The 22,010-nt window shown below is 40.9% G+C and overlaps 1 long non-coding RNA gene across 1 annotated transcript; it reads left to right on the forward strand.

The window, feature by feature from the left end:
* The first annotated feature begins 8,698 nt into the window (after window positions 1-8,698).
* On the forward strand, window positions 8,699-14,645 carry LOC127579476 (uncharacterized). The gene is made up of 3 exons (XR_007957673.1): window positions 8,699-8,719; window positions 8,931-9,070; window positions 12,491-14,645. It is a non-coding gene; the product is annotated as an uncharacterized LOC127579476 (long non-coding RNA).
* Window positions 14,646-22,010: the final 7,365 nt, after the last annotated feature.

Consider the following 22,010-nt stretch of genomic DNA (forward strand, 5'->3'; position numbering starts at 1 on the left):
TAGCCTATGCTCCAGATTGTTCATTGGTCCCTGCTTGTTGGACAAGGAACATGTGTAATACATATTAAAGTTGGGGACCCCCACCATACTTGCATTCTTTGGCTTATTGGACATCAATGGCAACAGGATAACTGTCCCAATGAGGAGCCAGTAGGGAAAATAAACAGCAGAAGTAATTATAAAGCTTTGTTTTGTGACATTCCCAAAAAATAACCAGGAAAAGCCTGCAGCAGCACATCATTTTTATACAGAAGAACATTCTAAAGCACTTGATGGAGGGAATAAGGGCAGCAGATAAGCTAAATTAGATTTGAAAGAGTTGCCTGGAGATTGATGAAGGAAGAACAGGTTCATGTGAAGCAGTGGAGGGAAGGAACTACAGGAGAAGGGCCGTGAGGCTGAAAGCACAACTGCCAGAGGTGGAGTAATTTGCCTACAATGTAGAAGATGATAAGATTCACTTTCAATATTTTTGATGGCAGTGAGTTTCATAAGTGTGTGTGAGCGTGTGTGTGCAGCTAGATTCCTGTTCGAATGCGAGATTCCTGTACAATGCCCAGTGGGGTGAACTAGAAAGGTGAACGTGATGAAACATGACTTTCAGAGGAACAGAGTTGACGACATAATATTGCTCTGTTTTTATTGAGAAATTTCAGTCTAGTTTTTTTTCTTTTTTTGTCTCTTTTTTTTGAAATTTTCTTTTTAGTTTGGTTTGTTATATTATTTACATTTTTTTATTGATTTGGGGATTTTTTTTCTTTTATATACACAATAAATCTTTTTCTTTCCTTTCTTTTATATTATACTCATCTACTAATAGATCGTGAGATCTAAAGATTGTTCTTTTATATCTTATTATTCTTTATGATTATCTATGCCATGATTGTTCTCTTGATCTCTTTGTATTACATGTACAATCATTGATGTTCTATATTAATCTGTATTAATTTGGAAACTAATAAAAAGATTGAAAAGAAAAAAGAAGAAACATGACTTTCAAACAATTGAGTCTATAGGATTCCTTTGGCTGCATCAGATGGCTGGATGATAAATAGTGCCTTATGTTTCATTTTGAACACTAATCCCTCATTCCACTACATTGGCTGTCAATCTCTACACTCACACCACTATGCCCTCCCCCACCCTCCACCCCAGTTTAACTTCGCATTTTACATGTAACTAGGTGTTATAGATTTAAGGTAACAGAGAGTAGGACTTGAGAGGAGATGAATATTTGTTTTGCGCCAAAGAGTAGTGTGGTTCTGGTTCCCTCTGAAAGAACGATTGTGGCAGAAACTCTTGCCACATTTCAAAGGTCCATGAATGGAATTGGTTTATTATTGTCACGTTTACCGAGGTACAGTGAAAAACTTGTCTTGCATACTGTTCATACAGATCAATTCATTACATGGTGCATTGAGGTAGTACAAGGTAAAAAAATACAGAATGCAAAGTGTCACAGCTACAGAGAAAGTGCAGTGCAAGTAGACAATAAGGTCATAATGAGGTAGATTGTGAGGTCAAGAGTCCATCTTATCGTACCAGGGAACTGTTCAATAGTCTTATAACAATGGGATGGAAGCTGTTCTTGAGCCTGGTGGTACGTGCTTTCAGGCTTTTGTACTTTCTGCCTGATGGGCGAGGGGAGAAGAGAGAATGTCTGGGTTGGGTGGGGACTTTGATTATGCTGGCTGCTTTACCGACACAGTGAGAAGTATAGACAGAGTCCATGGAGGAAAGACTGGTTTTTGTGATGTGCTGAGCTGTGTCCATGACTCTCTGCAGTTTCTTGTGCTCCTGGGCAGAGCAGTCGTCATACCAAGCCATGATGCATTCAGATAGGATGCATCCATAAATGTTGGTGAGTGTCAAAGGGGACATGCCAAAATTCTTTAGCCTCCTGAGGAAGTAGGGGTGCTGGTGAGCTTTCTTGGCTGTTATGTCTATGTGGTTGGACCAGGGCAGGCTATTAGTGATGTTCACTCCGAGGAACTTGAAGTTCTTAACCCTCTTAACCTCAGCACTGTTGCTGTAGACAGGAACATGTGCACCGCCCCCCTTCCTGATGTCAATGACCAGCTCTTTTGTTTTGCTGACATTGAGGGAAAGGTTGTTATCATGACACCATGTCACTAAGCTCTCTATCTCCTTCCTGTACTCCAACTTATTGTTATTTGAGATATGGCCTATAACAGTGGTATCATCTGCAAACTTGTAGCTGGAATTAGAGCAGAATCTGGCCACGCAGTCATGAGTGTATAGGAAGTAGAGCAGGGGGCTGAGGATGGAGCCTTGCGGGGCACCAGTGTTGAGAATAATCATGCCGGAGGTGTTGCTGCCTATCCTTACTGATTGCAGTCTGTTGGTCAGAAAGTCAAGGATCCAGTTGCAAAGGAAGATGTTGAGTCCCAGGTTTCGGAGTTTGGTGATAAGTTTGCTTGGAATTATAGTATTGAAGGTGGAGCTGTAGTCAATAAACAATAGTCTAACGTGGGTGCCTTTACTGTCCAGATGCTCCAGAGATGATTGAGTATCTGAGGTGCTGTAACCAGCAAGGCTTTGGGTTTAGAGTTGGAAAGAGACATTGAGCACATTTGCTCTTTTTCAGCTGGGATGGACACAATTGGCTAATTGACCTTGTTCCTTGCCATAAATTTTAATGTCTTATAAACATGATGGCTTTTGAAGTAATTAAAAGAATCTTCCTTGAATCTTCTTCTTTGTCTTTGACAATCGTTTGGGCTCAACATGACTTGCTCCCATTCCAGAGAGCCCAGTGAACCCAGGGCAGGAATTCTTCCACAGAAGGGGCCAGAGCTGCCTCACTGGCAGGCAGGCAGGTGGGTAGGTGAAGTGATGCAATTCATCTGCCACTTCAGTAGGGCTTCTGTTGGCTCCTGACAGGATTGGAGGTTCTCAGCTTCATACCAAGGGCTCTTTGTCCACTTTGAGGTGTCATCAGCCAGAGGTTCTCAGTGGGGATTTTGCATTTTTCCAAGGAGGCTCTGAGAACATGTTTGAATCTTTATCTCTTCCTATGACAGAGATCAGAATAAAGTGGTGTCGAGTACATGGATAAGTTGGCCTGTCCAATATATAACTAGGGTCTCAATACTGGCAATGTTTGCTTGGGAGAAGACATAGCATTGATAGTATCTTTCCAAAGTCGTAAGCAGGAGTGGGGGTGGGGTGGGAGGAGGGGGCAGGAATTACTGTTCCCTTGTAGACCATGAGTTTTGTGCGAGATCTGATGTCTTAATCTTCAAAGAGCAAAAGATGTTGAATGAGGAAACGTGTATTTGAAGACTTTTCAGCTTTTGATTAATTGAGGAAAAGGGCATCAATTTGTCTTCTGGTCCAGAAATAAACCATGGACTCTCTGCTTTGGTCACATCGGAGGAACAGGATGAGGATGAAGAGGATGGATTCACCTTGGAATCCAAGTGCAAAATCTTGGTCCCTATGCAGTTATATTGGTATCACTTCCTGCACAATAATGTGGTTTATAAAAATGTATTTATTTTTACAAATATTGTTTTAGTTTATTCACTTTTGTTAACTTAATATCCCCATTTGAAAATTATTCTTTATCCTGTCTATTGATTGGGGTGCAGTAAATACAGATTTAAAACCTACAGGCAATTCATCCCATGCCATAATAGTCATCTAGCTGCTACACATTTGTGCTCCACCCTTGTGATGCAATGCCATTTGCCTGCACAGGAGCAGTCCCGAGAAATGAGAAAACCAACCTCACTCTGGCGCTGGTCTCAATGGACGCAGAGCAGTACAGACTTGTGCATGGACTCAGCTTCCTTTGCAGTGAGTGGCTTTGCAATGGCCATGGAAATCTGCCCACTCATGACAATCAAAGGAGTGGAGCATTGTCAGAAGACCAAAGGCACAGGGCCAGCCCATCATAAAGATCCTTATTTGCTATATTCCTGATTACTGATCAGCTAAAAACCACCAGCCACATGGCCTTGAAAACATTAGTCTGCCCTTGAGGGAGTTTCTAAGAAATTGCATTGGCCACAGGAAGTTCATTAAAGTGCCAATGTCATTGCTTTCTTTAGAACAATTAAGTCCATATTTTGTGAGTAGTATTCATGTAATTAGTGGCATCTAATTTCAATGTGTTAAATTAGAGCTCCATTGGAACAAAATACTTGAGTGGATAAAACTCTTTTTCTTTCAGGAAACCCTGTGTCCCCAAGTATCAGGCAAATTGTTGATGGCTGGGGGCCTGGTGATGGTAAAGAAACAATTTGGAAACCTTGTCTTTATCTCACAACTTTCATGAGCCTTGCGAGGTTCCAAAGCACTCCATAGTTAATGAAGTGCTTTTGAATTCACTACAGTAAAATAGAAAATGCAGTAGCCATTTTCCACAGAGCAAGCTCCCACATTCAAGTGACAATGGCAGGTTAATCTGTTCTGTGATAAGATAGATAAGATAATATAAAATATCTTCTTTAGTCACATGTATATCGAAACACATAGTGAAATACACCTTTTGCGTAGAGAGTTCTGGGGGCAGCCCGCAAGTGTCGCCATGCTTCCGATGCCAACATAGCATGCACACAACTTCCTGACCTGTACGTCTTTGGAATGTGGGAGGAAATCGGAGCACCCAGAGGAAACCCATGCAGACACAGGGAGAAGGTACAAACTCCTTACAGAGAGCAGCTGGAATTGAACCCGGGTCGCTGGTGCTGTAATAGTGTTACGCTAACCGTTACAGTTGTGGAATGAATAATGGCCAGAATATCAGATATAAAGACTCTACTCTTCTTGAAAACAATGCCTTGGGATTTTATATGTCCATCTAAAAGAGCACAAGGAGCAGTATTTTAATCTTTCAACAGAAAGATAGCACCTCAGACAGTGCAGCATCCCCCCATTTCTGCACTGGAGTACTGGACTAACATATGTGCTAAGTCTCTAGAGTAGAGCCATTGAATGTTAAGGGGAGGTGGATAGTCTTTCTGTAGTTGGAGGTGATCATTGTCTGGCACTTGTGTGAATGTTACTTGCCATTTATTATCTTAAGCCTGGGTGGTGGCAGGTCTTGCCTTGTGTGGGCACAAACTGATTCATTATCCGAGGATTGCTAAAGGAACTGAAGGTGGAATTTTTAATGAACAGTTTCTGACTTTATGATGGGGGTAGATCTTTGATAAAGACGCTGGAGACAGTAGAAGGCGGAATACTCAACTAATTTCTATAATGCTGCTTTCCTTACTAAAGCCGATGTTTCCTTGCATTTTACGGTATCTAAGGTATCCAGAAGTAGCACTTTAAAATAACCCACAACTATGCAAAGCCAAGTTGGCAATAGTCCCTTCAGTAGCTCAAGAAAACAAGTGGAAGCAGGAAATGACCAAGAAATGGGAGCCTCCTGTACCTCTGACAACTGTGATGTCATAACATCCACCCTCTTTCTAGAGCTCAGCAACCCAAAGTCACTTCATCATCTTACTTGTGAGTGTTGGATGATGAACTGGCTCCTGAGGAAGCACAGACCACAAAGTGGTCACAATGGTGCTTCCAAGAAGGGAAGAATACTAGTTTCAGACCCACATGAAAAAATATGTGCAGTCTTTGCACAATACATGCAGCTCATGGCCAAGATAGTGGTGGGACCCACCGCCTGTAGAGTACCCAGTCCTGGAGAAAGTTATACATCATTGCTGCAGGAACAGTGCCAGACCTTCCCCACTTTATGAGGGATATAGGGAACACCTTGTCCATGGACAACATGTTGGGAGCTTTGATTGAAATATTTTGGATCTTGAGGGACAGAATGAAGAGGTCTGTGTTAACATGATTGCAAAGTATAGTGGGAACTATCTTGAAGGGATTAAAAGATACTTGTTGATCCTTTCTGAGGGAATTAGTGACCTATGTGGGCTGTTCTCCCATTGGCTTTAGATCACTGGGAGTTGCATCTGGGATAGTATATGCCAAAGAAACTTCTTCCTTTACATCAACAAAGCGGAGGAATAACAGCAGCAACAACAATGGTCTATATTTACATAGCACCTTTAACATGGTATAATGTCCCAAACATTGCTCGTCAGGAGTTCCATCTTCATAATTTGACACTATTTTATGCAAACTACTTATACCACAGATCCCTTTCTCTAAGGTGGGATATACTGGAGGTGCTAGAACAGGGCAGTGAGGAGCTTGTGTGATCATAGAGGAGAGATAGATAATTATTTCATCGGTTTCCATAATAATTCACTGGACTATTTGATAAAAGAAGTTTGCAGGCAATGTTCAGATGCTGGGACTTATGATTTTGATGTAATAGCTGAACATGATAAATGAAGGTGTTATCTGGAAAGAAAATGCCTTTTATAATTTAGAACATCCCAAAGCCCTTCACAGTCAATCAAGGATTTTTGAAGTGTTTTGATTGTTGTAGCATGGGTGAAATCTAGCAGCTGAATTGTTCATTGCAAAATCCCACAAACTTTAATGACCAGATTTTTTTTATTCACAGAGGGATAAATATTATCTAGGACACTAGGACAACTCACTTTTCTTTAATGGTGCTACGGGAAGTTTTATTTTACATTCAACTAAGAGGGCAGATAAACCTTGGTTTTAAAACAAGAGTATGTTATTAGGATGCTGAAAATAATTATTGGAATATAAAAAGTAGAAAACCAAGAAGGAGTAGAAGGGGAAAGGATTTTGGTACAAGTACTCATGTTGTGTAAAGTAGCAACATGGTCAATGATGAAACAGAAAAAAATCAGGCTTATAAATTATTTCCAGGGATAGAATTGAAAAACACGGAGTTATGCTTGAATTTCAGTTAGACCCCACACATATGGATCTGTATGAAAGTGCCAAAGATTTTGTGGAAGAGCAAAACCAAAGGCCAACACTGTAAATAATTAGCAAGAAAACACAAGGTTTTCAGAACAAACTTCTTAACGCAGAGAGTGGGAAAGTGTGGGACTCATTATCACAAGGAGTGGGGAGTATTGATACATATAAGGAAGCTAGATAAGGATCTGAGGGATAAAGGAACAGAGACTAATGCTGATCGAGGGAGCATGGAAAAGACGTTGAAAATAGTTTGTGTTTGTGCATGTAAAAAACCTCTTCTGCTCATGTTCCGAAATGGAACTTGACCCTATGACCTTCTGGCTCAGTGATAAGGGTCCTGTTAAAGTCCTGATGAATTCAAAACCAGTGTCACCCCAATCTTGCCAGCTTCCTATTTGGTTTAAATTTGCCTCCTCTCTTCAGTTCGACAATTAACAAGAAATTTGTTGGAGAATTTCAGGATCCCCCACGACACAAGTGCGAGAAGTTGCAATTTAGTCAGACAAGTGTGAGGTACTGCATTTTGGTCAGTTAAACCAGGGCAGGACTTAAACTGTGAATGGTAAGGCCCTGGAGATTGTTGTATCACGGAGAGATCTAGCAGTACAGGTACATAGTTCACTGAAAGTGTGGATACATGTAGACAGGGTGGTAGAGAACGTGTTTGGCATGCTTGCCTTCATCGGACAGGGCATTAAATACAGGAGTAGGAACATCATGTTTCAACTGTACAAGTCGCTGGTGAGACCACACTCAGAGTATTGTGTGCAGTTCTGGTCACCCAGCAATAGGAAGAATGTCATTAAGCTGGAAAGGGTGCAGAAAAGCTTCACAAGGATGTTACCGGGACTGGAGGGGGGAGGGGTTTGAGTTGTCAGGAGAAGCTGGATAGACTGGGACTTCTTTCACTGGAGCATAGGAGGTTGAGAGGTGACCTTATAGAGGTATATAAAATCATGAGGGGCGTAGATAAGGCGGATGGTCACAGACACCTTCCCAGAATAGAGGAGTCTAAAACTGGAGGGCAAGGATTTAATCTGGAGGGGAAAGATCTAAAAGGGACCTGAGGGAGAACCTTTTCACACAGAGGGTGGCTGGTATATGGAACGAGTTGCCAGAAGAAGCTGTAGAGGTGGGTACAATCTCAATGTTTAAAAGACATTTGGACAGGTACATGGATGGAAATGGTGTAGAGGGTTCTGGCCCAAATGCAGGCAAATGGGATTAGCTCAGATCGACATTATGGTCAGCATGGACGAATTGGGCTGAAGAGCCTGTTTCCATGCTGTATGACTCAATGACTCTGTGACATGATGCAGAACAGCAAGGATTTCCTCTGACTTAGGATCTTCCCAAGGCACCATATGAAAAATAAACTAACCTAATCTAACCCAGTCATCCCACCGGTATTTGGGACCTTGCAGCTTTCTCCTGCATTGGCATCTAACATTGTTTATGCACTTCATTGGGGTTTCAGTGTTCACAAAAAGTTTTAAAATGTTGCCAAAGGAGGTGGTAGAGTGCCAGATTCGTTGTACTGTTCTGCATATGAAGTCAAGGCAGCATGATACAATGTGACACAGCTATACTCTTTACTTCACCAATCTGCTTGCCGAGTTAACTCTACCAATCTGCAATGCATCAACACGAAAAGTACCAGACTACCCATGTCATGTCTATGACAAAGCAATTTCATCAATGACTGCACTTAATGCTAAAGAGGTTCCTGTAAAGTGTTTTGTGGTTATACTTCCGTATAAGACGTAATGTTAAAAGTTTGTCCAATTATTGAGCAGAATGCACTTTAAAGAGCTCAGCCACTTGCTTTCTACATTCATGTGTCTGAACTGCCAAAGAATGGAACTTGGAGCAGGTAATTCCCACTCGCACAGCTGTTATGCTGGCAAGTTTTACATCGCTATTTTTTATGTGACATTCAGCATCTGGAAATGATGATTTGCTGTAAATGGATATTTAAAATATTTGCAAGTTTCTTGAATGTATTGAAGAAAGCAAATGTGTAATATGTCATTTGAAAGTGATTAATTGTTGGATAGTTTTTAAACTTTTTACTTTTTTTTCAGGGGTCCTATATGCACTTCTGTTGTTCTCGTTATCTTGTCCCAACACCAGTGCAACTCCTGTCTTAAACAAAACAATAAAAAATTGCTATCGACTGACAGCTGAACTAAACCGCTCTGCTCCTGTTGTACTACAGTTATATGTAAGAATTTTTACCTTTTTCTTATAAATTTGAATTTTATATATTTAGTTTGAAATTGCATGTTTAAGTTTAGTTGTAGTCCTTGAACTATTAATATGTAATTTATTGAATTTCCTATCAACGCTTTCCTGCAGTCCCAATAACATTTATTGCCAGTTTAGAGACACAATAGAGCAGTGGATTAATGCATAGCTCTTCTCTGCTGGGACTTATATTGACTCTAGCCCACATTGATAGCATGAAAATCTACAACTACTGCCAATGGTAGTGGGTCAATATATCATGAGGGGCTTAGGGGAGATGTTGATCAAGTTACAACACTGCTTCATTGGCCAAGGTGGCATAGTTAGTCTACTGGATTAATGTCAAGATGGTTAGTTCAAGTCCCATTATGATAGTTGGAGGAATTTAAATTCAGCAAGTTCAAAATTTGGAATAAAACAATAGCATCAATAATGTTGACTGAGATACCAACAGATTGCTGTAAAAATTCAGGGAGGAACTCAATCTGGCCTATATGTGACTCCAGTCCTACCAATGTAATTAATTCTTAACTTAGGAATTCACTTGAGCAAGTACAGATAAACCTGTACCTTCCTGTTCTATTTTGCACCTCATCGATGTCCTATGGTTTTGCCTGTGGTGATGGGTGAATGCAGAAGGGTGCCCACTGGTTGGTGTGGATGAGTTGGGCTGAATGGCCTGTTTCCATGCTGTATGTTTCTATGATTCTATGGATGGGCAATAATTAGCTTAGCTTGAAGGTACTTTGGTTGGAAGACGTTGGAATTCCATATGTTAGATTGTCAGATAATTTCCTCATTTTCTCAAGGCCAATTATTGGGCCACTGTAGATAAAGACCGGTATGCAACTGGACCTGTGATTTACTGAACAGCTCCTGATGCTTAGACCAGTTACAATATTGAGATCTCTCAGACTGGTTTACCTAAAATAACTGAATTGACATTAAAATTACAATAGATTGTGTAGGTGGTAAAACTGCAGAACATTGATGAGGTGCACAATGAAACAGGAAGATATGGGTCTTACCTGCACTTTCTCAAGTGAATTCAAATTCTTGGATACACTGCCATGCACACACAGACATAGGGAGGGAGGAGTAATCACAGGGCGAACCCCACCCCCACCCTCTGCCACAGTAATGCAACCACTCAATAGCCTACGTTACAGCATTGTTGTCTACTCTTGTAGTCAAGGACTTGCTTGTAGCATTAGGGGCAACCTTACATCAGTGATGGGGAAGCTGTTGGAGAAGATTCTGACAGACAGGATATATGTTTACTTGGAAAGGCAGGGACTGATTAGAAGGAATCAGCATAGTTTTGTGCAGAGGAGATCATGCCCAACAAATCTGATTGAGGTTTTTGAGGAGGCATCTAAGAAAATTAATGAAGGCAGTGCGGTAGATGTGGTTACATGGGTTAGAGTTAGGTTGGAAAGTTAAGGCACAAGGGATCCAAGGCCTGTTAGCAAACTAGATCCCAAATTGGCTTGGTGACAGGAGGCAGAGGGTAGAAGTGAATTCTGACTGGAAGTCTGTAAGAAGTGGTGCACCATAGTGGTTGGTGCTGGGACCTTTGTTGTCTAACGTATATGACTTACATGAGAATGTAGGTGGTTGGTTTAGTCAGTCTGCAGATGACATGAAAATTGGTGGAGTCGTAGGTAGTGAAGAAGTTTGTCAAAGGATACAGTGGGACATAGATCAGCTGGAGAGTTGAGTGCAGCAGTGGCAGATTGAATTTAATCCAGATACGTGTGAGGTAATGCACTTTGAAAAATCTGGTAGGATATGTAGAATAAATGGCAGGGACCTGAGGAGTGTTGATGTACAGAGGGGCCTTGGGATGCAAGTCCATAGTTCACTGAAAGTGGTGACACAGGTGGATAGGGTAGCGAAGAAGACACTTGGTATACTTGCCTTCATAGCCAAGGCATTGATTATATGAGTTGGGATGTCATGTTGCAGCTGTACAAAACATAGGTTAGACTGCATGTGGAGTATTGTGTACAGTTCTGGTTGTCACATAACAGGAAGAATGTGATAACAATAGAGAGAGTGCAGAAGAGATTCCCCAGGATGTTACCTGGAATAGAGGGCTGTAGTTATAAGGAGAGATTGGTTAAGCTGGGTTTCTGCTTACTGGAATGTGGGATGATGGCTGAGGGGTGACTTTATAGAGGCTTATAAAATTATGAAGGGCATAGATAGGATAAATAATCCAAGCCTTTTTTCTGGGGTGGGGGAGTCCTGAACTAGGGGACACAGGTTTAAGGTGAGAGGAGAGAAACTTAAAGGAGATCTGAAGGGTAAGCTTTTCACACTGAGGGTGGTAGTTATAATGGAACAAGCTGCCAGAGGAGGTGGTGGAGGACGATACAATGTTTAAAAGGCACTTTGACAGGTACTTGGATAGGAAAGGAGTAGAGGGCCCAATGCAAGCAAATAGTATTGGTGTAGATACACATCACGGTTGGCATGGACGGGGTTTCTCTGCGGTATGTTCAATGAAGGGAAAATAAATGTAACTCAACTATCTTACTCTCCTCATGAATGATTGAAGCCAACTATGCCACACATGCTGCCTGACCTGCTGAGTTCCTCCAACATTTCGTTTTTTGCTCCAGATTCCAGCATCCGCAGTCTCCTGTGTCTTCAAACTTGTTGTTTGTCTCAACATTAACTATACCTCATGTGATAATGTGGCATGTGTGTCATGGTTACTTCATTAACTCAAGTAACACTAAGTGTAGCATTGTGTCAGGGTGGCCTTTCATCTCACCTTTTCATGTTAGACTGGCTGAGATATGCCACCATCTCACCCCACCTGGAGGTTGTCTCTGGCATCTCTGAAATAATGCTGAGGCTAGTTCTACATGGACTAGAATTAGGCGGTGAAGATGAAAGGAAAACAGGAAATGATGCAAATCATAAAATGAGTCTAAAGTGAAAATCTACTTACATACTTGTAAAAGTAATGTAGAATGAGATTAAAATTTCCAGTGAACTAGTGGTGGCTGTTTTGCTAACAAAACATTTCCTGTTGATTTACCAAGACAATATGTAAACTACTTTTTAGCATGTTCCTTTGAAACGCAGCAAATAAAACAGCGCTTCCTATGTAACAACTCAATTGATCACACTGTGACTTTCAGTATCTTAATTTTATTATGCTCTGGAATTACATAGATTAACATTGTACTTGGTTCCTTAAAAGCCTCCTTAAATCTTACTTCTATACCTAACATTTTGGTCATCCTCGTTCGATCACGCTTTTCTTTATTTTTCTCTGTTTGTGCTTGTGTAAAGTGCTTTGTAATGTTTCACAATATTAAAGGTGTTACATCAGTGCAAGTTGTTCTATATTTCTATTAATAAAATTGTCTTTTTCTTTCAGCTTTCTGCCCAAGGATATCCATTTGATAATGCCCTTTCAAAAAATGAAGCATGCAATGTTGATATAAACTGTCTTCCCAAAGGACGCCTGGAAAATATGGAGGAAATTGAAATGTTTAAGAAAATATTTATTGGTGCACAACAGTTTAAACAACACTTGAATAACACAATTGTTCAGCAGAAGAATCTGAACCCTTCAAGAAAAGAACTGCACGATGAGCTTGAATATATTCAAACACAACTCACGTCACTGGAAACAAACCTCCAGTCAATCCTACACATCAAAGGTTCTCACGTTCCCAGACATTTAGAGTGTTCCGTAGAACATAGTGATAACCTGCTTCTACAGAAACGTCAAGGATGTGCAATTCTGACAAACTTTAAACGCTATGTTGCGCAAGTGTTGAAACGTTTTCGTCATTTATCAAGGAACTTTTCCCATTTGTCAATTGCTAAACCATAAAACTTCAGAATACGAAAGTGGTTATACTATAGAACAGTCATAGAGTTTTAAAGGGGATTTGAGGGGGAAGTGTATTACACAGAGACTAGTTGCCAAAGAAAGTGGTGGAATCAGCTACAAGTATTACATTTAAGAGCTGTTTAGACAGGGGTGCTGAAGGGCCCGCTTCTGCATTGTACCCCTCTGTGACTTTATGAATCTAAGTTGGCTTACACTGCAAATTCCTGGACTGTATGACTAAGGAGCCTGAAGGTATTTCTCCTACAGATTTAACCACACTTTTACAGCATCAGTATCAATGGCTGGTTCCAAACCTTTCGATGTTTCTCCCTGCATTTGATCATTTTGTTCAGGATGGGAACCTCATCAGGGGTCACCCACAGAGTCTCTGTCTCTGGTTCACTGAGCCTCACAACCCACGTAGCATTTAGTTATTTAAAGTACTAAGGTAATTTATTGTAAAACTGATTGTAATAAAGAAATCCTGCAATGATGGTGTAAGGGCGAGAACATAGACCAAAGAATGGAGGAGTTGCAAAATGCAGAGCAGGAAGAGGTGCCTGGTAGTTCTGGCTGGACAAGTCCTCCCCTTCCAGAGAAATGAAGTAAAAATAAACAAGTTGAGCCAATATCACAGATGCATGAATAACACAGACTGAGAAATCAGGTTATCTGACATTGTAGAATTCAACGTTGAGTCCAGAAAGGTGCAACATGTCCAGACAGAACGTGAGGTTCTCTTCCCCAAGCTCGTGTTGGGCCTCATTTTAACAGTGCAGGGGGCCACAGAGCAACAGGTCAGAGTGGGAGTGGGATGGAGAATTAAAGTGGCAGACATCGGAAAGCTCGGGGTTGCCCCAGCAGACTGAACGCAAGTGTTCCGCAAAGTGATCACCCAATCTGTGGTTGTTTCCAACAATACAGCCACCAGTGTAGAGGAGATGACATTGTGAGCACTGAATGTAGTACGTTAGATTGGAAGAAGCGCAAGTGAATCACTGCTTCACCTGGGAAGACTGAGAAGACTGTGGTGGGAAGGGAAAAGGTGAAAGGACAACTGTTGCTTACAGTTGCAAGGGAGATGTATGGAGTGGTTGGTTGGGGGAAATGGAAGTGTGGACCAGGGAGTTGCAAAGACAATGGTCCTTGCAAAATGCTGAAAGTGGAGGAGAGGGGAAGGTGTGTCTAGTTGTGGAATCACTTTAAAGGTGGGGGAAATTGCAGAGAATGACCTATTGTTTACGGAGGCTGGTGGGGTGGAAGGTGAGGACAAGGGGTACTCCATCCTTGCTCTGTCCCAGAGGAGAGGAGGTGAGAGCAGAGATAGAAGAGATGTAATCAAGAGCTTTGCCAACAATTTCAGAGATACCTGTACAGAAAATTCTCATTGTTGGAGCAAATACAACGGAGGCAGAGGAACTGGGAGTCTTCACAGGAGGCAGGGTGGGATGAAGTGTAGTCCAGATAGCTGTGGGACTCAGTAGGTTTGTAATGCATATCAGCAGCTGGGTCCACCCCCTGTGATGGACAGCGAGATATGCAGAAAAGGATCAGAGATTGCGCACATGTAGGTGACGGCTGGGGAATATTTACCATAACTGAATATATTTCAATCTTACAGACAGAAGTTAACTTAATTTATATTTTTTGAATTAATTTATTTCAACCAATATAATAAAAAACTTGAACTGAATTCATCTTGCCATTTTGTGTCTTTGTTAACTAAATTATTTCTAATTTCTATGCTCTTGGGTGAGACATTAAAGTTTTCATTAAGTTAAGTACTAATGATGTAAGTTTTTTTCCATTAAATGAGAGCTAGACATTTAATAATATGAAAGATAACATCTTAATCTAGTCCATATAATCCAGGTGGTTTAGTGTCTCAGCAGTTAGTTCCAGAGACCTGGGTTTAACCCTGACCTTGGGTGCTGTCTATGTGGAAATTGCACATTCTCCCTGTGACACATGGCTTTCTCCCAGCACTCTGAATTTCTCCCACATCCCAAAAAATGTGTTGGCAGGTTAATAGGCTATTATAAATGATCACTAGTGTGGGAAAGTGGCTGGAGAATCAGTGGGGAGTCGATGGAGATGTGAGCGAGAATACATGGGAGGGATATGTGGGGAAATGGAACTGATAGGTATGCTGTGAGAGCTGGCATGGACTCAATGGGCCCAATGGCCTTAGTTTATGTTGTAAAGAAAATGGAAAAAAAGGGTGGACATTGTGTGCTCCGCCTTGAGGGTAGGAAGGTCATATGCAAATTGGTCTATGTCAAAGTAAAGCAATGAATGGAATAAAATGTTTGACAAGCTGTATGCATTTTTCCCATTCAAAATGTGCAGAATTACTGTGATCTGTTTTTGAAAAATCACCATTAATTATCCAAACTCAATTGCTTCATTCCCATGCTTCAGGAACACCCCTCACCATTCTGCACCATCCCTGCAGCCCTCCCTTCCACCCACAGCTCAACCACCCTTCCTATTCCCCCTCACCTGCATGTGACTCAATCTCAAATCAAACTCTGATCACCAGCCTTTCAGGTGAGTGAGGGTATGATTTCGGCTAAAGCTTGGTGGTAACTCTTTCAGTTGTGAGTTGGAAGTCTATGGGTCCCACATTAGAGTTTAAGCACAGAACTGAGCCGACAACTTAGACCAGCACTTAAGGAGGTGGAGCATTAAATTAGCACCCTGTTTGCCTGCTCAATTGGATGGAAAAGGTCTTCTGTGTGAGCACAGGTAATATTTGTGCTTCAACTAACACTTCTAGAACAGACTAACTGGTTAGTAAGTTGTCCCTTGCTAGACCTTGTTATGTGCAAATGAGCTCTCATATATTCTACATTACAAAAGGGATTGCATAAAAAATATTTAATTTGCTGTAAATTGAAATGGTATATCTTGAGGAAATGAAAGACAATATGTAAACACATTTTTGTTAATTATTTACGAGAGTGAAGGCAAGATATAATAAGGTCAATCCTTTCTTAATATAGTTTGTTGTTGGAGTGTAGCCAATGCCAACAAATCAGTGCATCTTTGTCTGTGCCCAATTGCTCTGGCTATATTAAGAATTAACCACAAAGTGCGAGACTCAACTCATGTGCATACTGGACTGGGTTGGGGTGGCAGCTTCCCCGGTAACCTGTTGTCTTTAGAAAATGATATAGCAGCTTTCACAGTCATTTTATGCCCTGGAGCGAGGCCACAGATTTCTAGATTAATTGAATTCTATTATATAACATATCATGACGGGATATAAACTCATGCCCTGTGGGTTTTTAGTTGTTTTCTGTAACCACAGCATTATAATATCCACAGGAGAATTTATTTCAGATGTAGCAAAAAAATAACCTGCTTCAGGAACTCAGTGGTTCAAGCAGCATCTATGGCGTCAAAGGGATAGGCAATGTTTTGGGTCATCCATTCCTTTGCCTCCGCAGACGTTGCCTGACCCACTGAGTGCCTCCAGCAGTTTATTTTTTGCTCCAGATTCCAGCATCTGCAGTCTCATCTGTCTCTGCCTTTATTTTAGATGTATTTGTTGTGCAGTTTCACAAAATAGACAGTAGACAGTTTGTTATGGAAAGAATAATTGGTGATTCCTTTGGGCTTTCTTACTGCATATTTTATTCTCCTTAGAGCGGCATGAAAACTTAATCAGCGAGTATCGATAATCAGCAAATGTTTGCGTTATTTTCAGATAAAGCACAAGACCACTTTAGAAAGCACATGTTGATCTCGAAAGACATGCAGTGCAGTGTAGTGCAATATTCACCACAATATTACCAAGGCTAGAGGGGATTAATTATGTGGAGAGGTTCCATAAATTAGAACTGCATTCCTGGAATATAAAAGGCTAAGGAGTGATTTGCTTGAGGTGTATAAGATTTTGAAAGGTTAGATGAAAATAAATCTTATTTTGAAGCTGAGTTTGAGACAGGAGGATATAATCTTAAACTCAGACCTAGGCCGATCAAAACCAAACTTTGCCAAGCTATACTCTTGAGCATCCAGTGAATATTTTGTTTACTTGGGATGGATATTAGGTAGTTCTTCTTCACACAAGGGGCAATAGATGTGTGGTATTCTTATCCCACAAAATGCTGCAAATAATGACTCAACTAATAATTTTAACTTAGAGATTGATGAATTTTTGGCAGATAAAGATGTCATTGGACATGAAGGTGAGGTAGGTTGGAGTAGCAGATCAACCATGATAACTTTGAAAGGTTTGAAGAGGTTGAATGACCTGCTCCTGTTCTGATGTCCTATGATGCAGTCAGCATTTGTTCAAGCATGTGCAGAATAAGTGGAATCAATTATGACCTTGGTGATAATCAGTGAGTCAGAATGCTCAATAACTCCCTCTAAAAAAGTGTGGTGGAATGCTTCTCTGGTTGCAGGAACATTACAAAGCACTTATGTGTCATACATTGGTTTCCATAGTGAACTGTGTTGACAAATATGAAATAAATCTTTTTTATTAGAGATTATGGGTTGAAGGCTTTCATGTGTGCATCATTTTTCTCATTCATACATATTGATGGTTCAGTTCAGAAGCATGTACTGTGAAGTCTAGGGTGTTCAGTGGTTTATGTCAGACTTTGCTTTGGAGGAAGTTTTTTGTTGGTCAGGGTTACCAGAAAACCACACCTGAAGCAAAACCTTACTAGAATTTGGGCCATTGCACTGCGGGGCTGTGATTATTTAGGAGATTCTTTCTGAATTCATTAAGGTTTAAACATTGTCTGGATTGCAGGCGGCAACAGCTCAATGCATTTGAATAGTCTGGAAATGTCTGGGAAGACAAGAAGCTGACTATTTATGATTTGATGTTGCTTGAAGGCTAAGTGTTGTCTCCAGATGCTTTTTTTCATACTGAAGTAACCCCAGGAAGGAAGGGATGTCCACTTTTATTTCAGAACACATATAGTGATCTTGAGAAATGGCTTTTACTAAAACTATAAATAGTTCTTTGAGTCTGTAGAGTTGAGAACAAATAACAATTATTTTTAAACTTGGATAGGACTCTCATAGAATTCTGATAGAAAGAATGTTATAAGCAATTTGAGATCTGGATCAGAATAAAACCCTATGAAGAATGATCATATAGTTTTTTTGTAACATGCTGGAATTAAAATTCTTGTTTTATGGTTTGAGTTGGCCTGAATGAAAGATTATGTTTATGTTTGTTAAGAAGTTTCTAAACATGTACGTGCCTCAATGTTGAAATTGCAAATTTGCTCAGTAGTGCAAGGCTCAGAGGGATGAAACATTTAAATGTAATGTCATGAAGTGGTAGGGTTTGGATTACCCCTCACAGTGTATATTAATTGCACTCAAACTGTGAATGATGTCTCTTAGTTCATGTTACATTGTATGCCACTGCAGAGAATTGTATAATCCAAAAACATTCAGTCAGGGAGAAGAAAACAAAAGAGAGGTCTATGAGCAACAAACAATCTGCTGGAGGAACTCAGCGGGTTGGGCAGCATCTGTGGGGGAAAGGAATTGTTGACGTTTCAGGTTGAAACTCTGCATCAGAAAATCTATGATTTGATGGAAAGCAAGAGGGTTTAAATTATAAAAATGGATGATGATGCAAGGTAACAGGACAAGTAAAAAATATAAGGTCAGTCTGGAGGAGATGTGAATGGGACGAGCAGAACCATTGCCAGAAGTGGCCAATTATGTAAATGCTGGAAATGTTGATCACCTGTAACTGTTGGACTCATTGTTGAGTCTGAAAGGCTGTAATATGTCAAGTTGGAAGATGAGTTGCTGTTCTTATGTTTATGTTGATCTTCACTGGAACAGTATAGGGGGTCAACAACACCTTTTCTCTGCCTTAAAGCTGTTTGTCTTTAACTTTTCTAAGTTTTGATCAAAGGTTATCAATCTGAAAAGTTAACTGTTTTCCTCTTCACAGATGCTGCCTGACCAGTAAAGCTTTCCCAACAGTTTCAACAAAATTTATATTATCACCATTGTTTATTTGCTGCTGACTTCAGCTTCATGTGAATGAGTGTTGGCTGGAGTACAAGTAGATGAGATGGAATTCTGTGAGGCACTCATGCCACCAATTTCAGTGGTCATACTGGTTAACTCCAGTACTGCTGTCTCTATTTCTCTATTCTCTCTACTATTCTGTTCTCTCTTTTCCTGAAGAGAGGGGAAGTGAGACCAATGACAGAGTAATAGTAAGTATCGATTGGCAGGACGATTTGCCAATGATCTCCATAAAGAAGGGACAAGCCTTTGGGAAAATGTGTTAAACGTCAGAGTTGAACAGATGATGGGCAAGTATGGAAATGCAGTGACATGAAGGGATGGGCTTATCTGCAAATGTGTTGGAGTAGACTTAAGAGGGCATATTAAGCCTCTAGTGTAATATGCACATCAGGACACTGGCAAATGTGGCATTGCCCTCACCTTTCCTGATCTGATGAGGTCATTAGAGCATTTATGGCACCTAATCTGGGAGCAGGGGTCGCAGTCCTGCCCCTTATTACTCTGGCAATGGACCAACTATGCCTTTTCTTATGGCCAGCAGGTTTTCTTCACCCATTAGTAGAGAGTTACTGACCCCATGGCCTTCCAGTCCCCAGATGCAGGAAGCAATGAGTCTTGGCACAGTCAGTCTTGGCATCTGCTCTCCATACCCTGACATTTTGTCCGGTGCTTCAATGTGTCTTTAAATAATGGAGCACATTATCATTACACCTAATTGCCAGGTCTTAAAGATTTTTTGATAACTAAATTTCAGAAAGGTTCAGGGCTGCCTTACCAATGTTTCAATGATCTTTCATTAAAACTAACCCTGCTCCTCTCTCCACAGATGCTGCCTAACCTGTTGAGCATTCACTGCATTTTCCAGCTTAATTGCAGAATTCCAACATCTGAACATTTTGCTTTTGTCATTTTTTTCCAGTTCTGACAAGAGGTCTTCAACCCTAAACGTGAACCTCACTTCCCCTTCTACAGATGCTGCCTGACCTGCTGAGTGTTTCCAGCATTTTTTGGTTACGTAACATTGAGGTCTCGTTATCTGCTGACTTAACATCCATGGATCCACACTTTCATGAGGTTGGGATCGAGAACATCGGGCGTCAGGAACGTGGTTAGGTTTGTAGCTAGAGCTGGGGTCTGGAGTGTGGGATGGGTATGCAGTTGGTGCCGGGGTCTGGGGGGTAGGCCAGATGTGTGGTAGGAGTGGAGGTCCGAAGTGTGGGCTGGAAGTGCGTCTGAAGCTGGAGCTGGTGTCAGGGTTGGGATTGGGAACACCGGGAGTAGGGAATGTGGATAGATTTACATATAAACTGAAACTGAAATTTACGAGCTGAAACTTGCATAGAAGTTGTTTCAGCCATGGAGGGGTTGACTCTTGTATGTCATTACAGCCTTGGTGTCATTGCCACCGGTCTCAGTGGCATCCGTGATTTTTGTCATCCGCGGGAAGTCTGTGCTCCGATCCCTCACGCATAACGAGGACGGCGCATTGGTTTTCTCACGGATACGAGAACTGCCTTTTCCACCAAACAAAGTGAAAGTGAGAAGAACCAAGTGTTAAGATAACATAAGTGCAATGAGATATAATTATCAGTTATGTTATTCTTTTGTGCTGAAACCCCTTAATAATGTGGGTGAAGGAATACTTCTTCGAAAAGGACGATAATGTAAGATGTATCTCCAAGGTAAGATCAAAAAATTCTTCATAACTGTGTGAAAGGAAGGCAATTTCAAATGGCATACATGCTTAACGCAGAATGCATGGAAGGCCACCGGTGAGTTCCCCTTGATCTTTGATTCTCTGCTTGACTTCCAGGTTTGCAGTGTGGTGAGGGCAGGATTCACACTGTTGGCCATCGCCTCACTGTTTTCTGCAAGGAAGGAGTTCTCTGTAGTGAAATCTCAATGGTCTTGTCAGACAAAAGGACCAGTCTGTTTTAAGCTGCGGGACATTAAATTCAAGCAGCAGTCTGCAATCTCCCACGTACCATCAGATGAGCTCCAATCCACAGTAATGCAATTAATTCCCACAGACTGATCTTGGTCAGTGTGCTTTGTGATAGATGGTATTGAACTATGCACTGGTATTCTTTAGATTGGGATATCTCTGTTGGGAAAGTCTACAATTCAGAATTTACAGCAGGTGTGTGTATATATAGATATAGATACATTAACTAGATCCTTTTTCTGTTCTTGGAGAGCAATTGTAGGTATCTGATTTTAGGTCATGCTACCCAAACCAGGAGGGATCTCCCTTATTGCCAATGATTTCCAAATATTTTTTTCTGGCATTGAAGCACATTTACAGATTGCTCCACTGCACCTTGACCTTTCTTCACTTTGCAGTGAAATTTCACATTCCTTTACTAAGTATGAAGAAACAATCCTGAGGCAGGGTTTCGACCCAAAACGTCGACGGTTCCTTTCCCTCCACAGATGATGCTCAACCTGCTGAGTTCCTCCAGCAGTCTGTTTCCTGCTCTTTTATTAAGTATGTTGCATTGTCCATATTTCTCATATAAACCAGTGCACATATATTTAAAGGCAAGGGTCAATTAACAATCAGCAAAATAGATTTAGAATCACACTTCATTCCTGATTTCAAGCACTTTTTATGTCAGCAGGGTGCACAGCCTGAATGGCTTTCTGGTTCAGTGCAAACTTAAGAGTTCCTTGTAGCAACTCAGAGACTGAAACAGATGCCACAGTGGAGTGTGGTACTCTAAATGGTTGAACTGATAAATAAGTGTGAACCACATCTTAAAATAACTCCATTAACTTCATGCATCTCTTTGATTATCTGAATAAAAGGTGTTATGAAGATAATAGCTGCATTAGTGCACCCGAGAAGGCAAAATATAGATCACTATAATTGGCTGCACCTTTGTGAAACATCCCTGCATTTAACAGGGTATGCCTAAAACTGAATATTTCCATTAGTGTTGCAACACATGATTATTAGTGTGAAGACATCAGTACTGGGGTGTGGAATATTCTCCACTTTTGCAGCCTTATCACCAGCAAACTCTCTCATGTT

Source organism: Pristis pectinata, chromosome 17 (genome assembly GCF_009764475.1).
Source record: "Pristis pectinata isolate sPriPec2 chromosome 17, sPriPec2.1.pri, whole genome shotgun sequence".
Lineage (NCBI taxonomy): Eukaryota > Metazoa > Chordata > Chondrichthyes > Rhinopristiformes > Pristidae > Pristis > Pristis pectinata.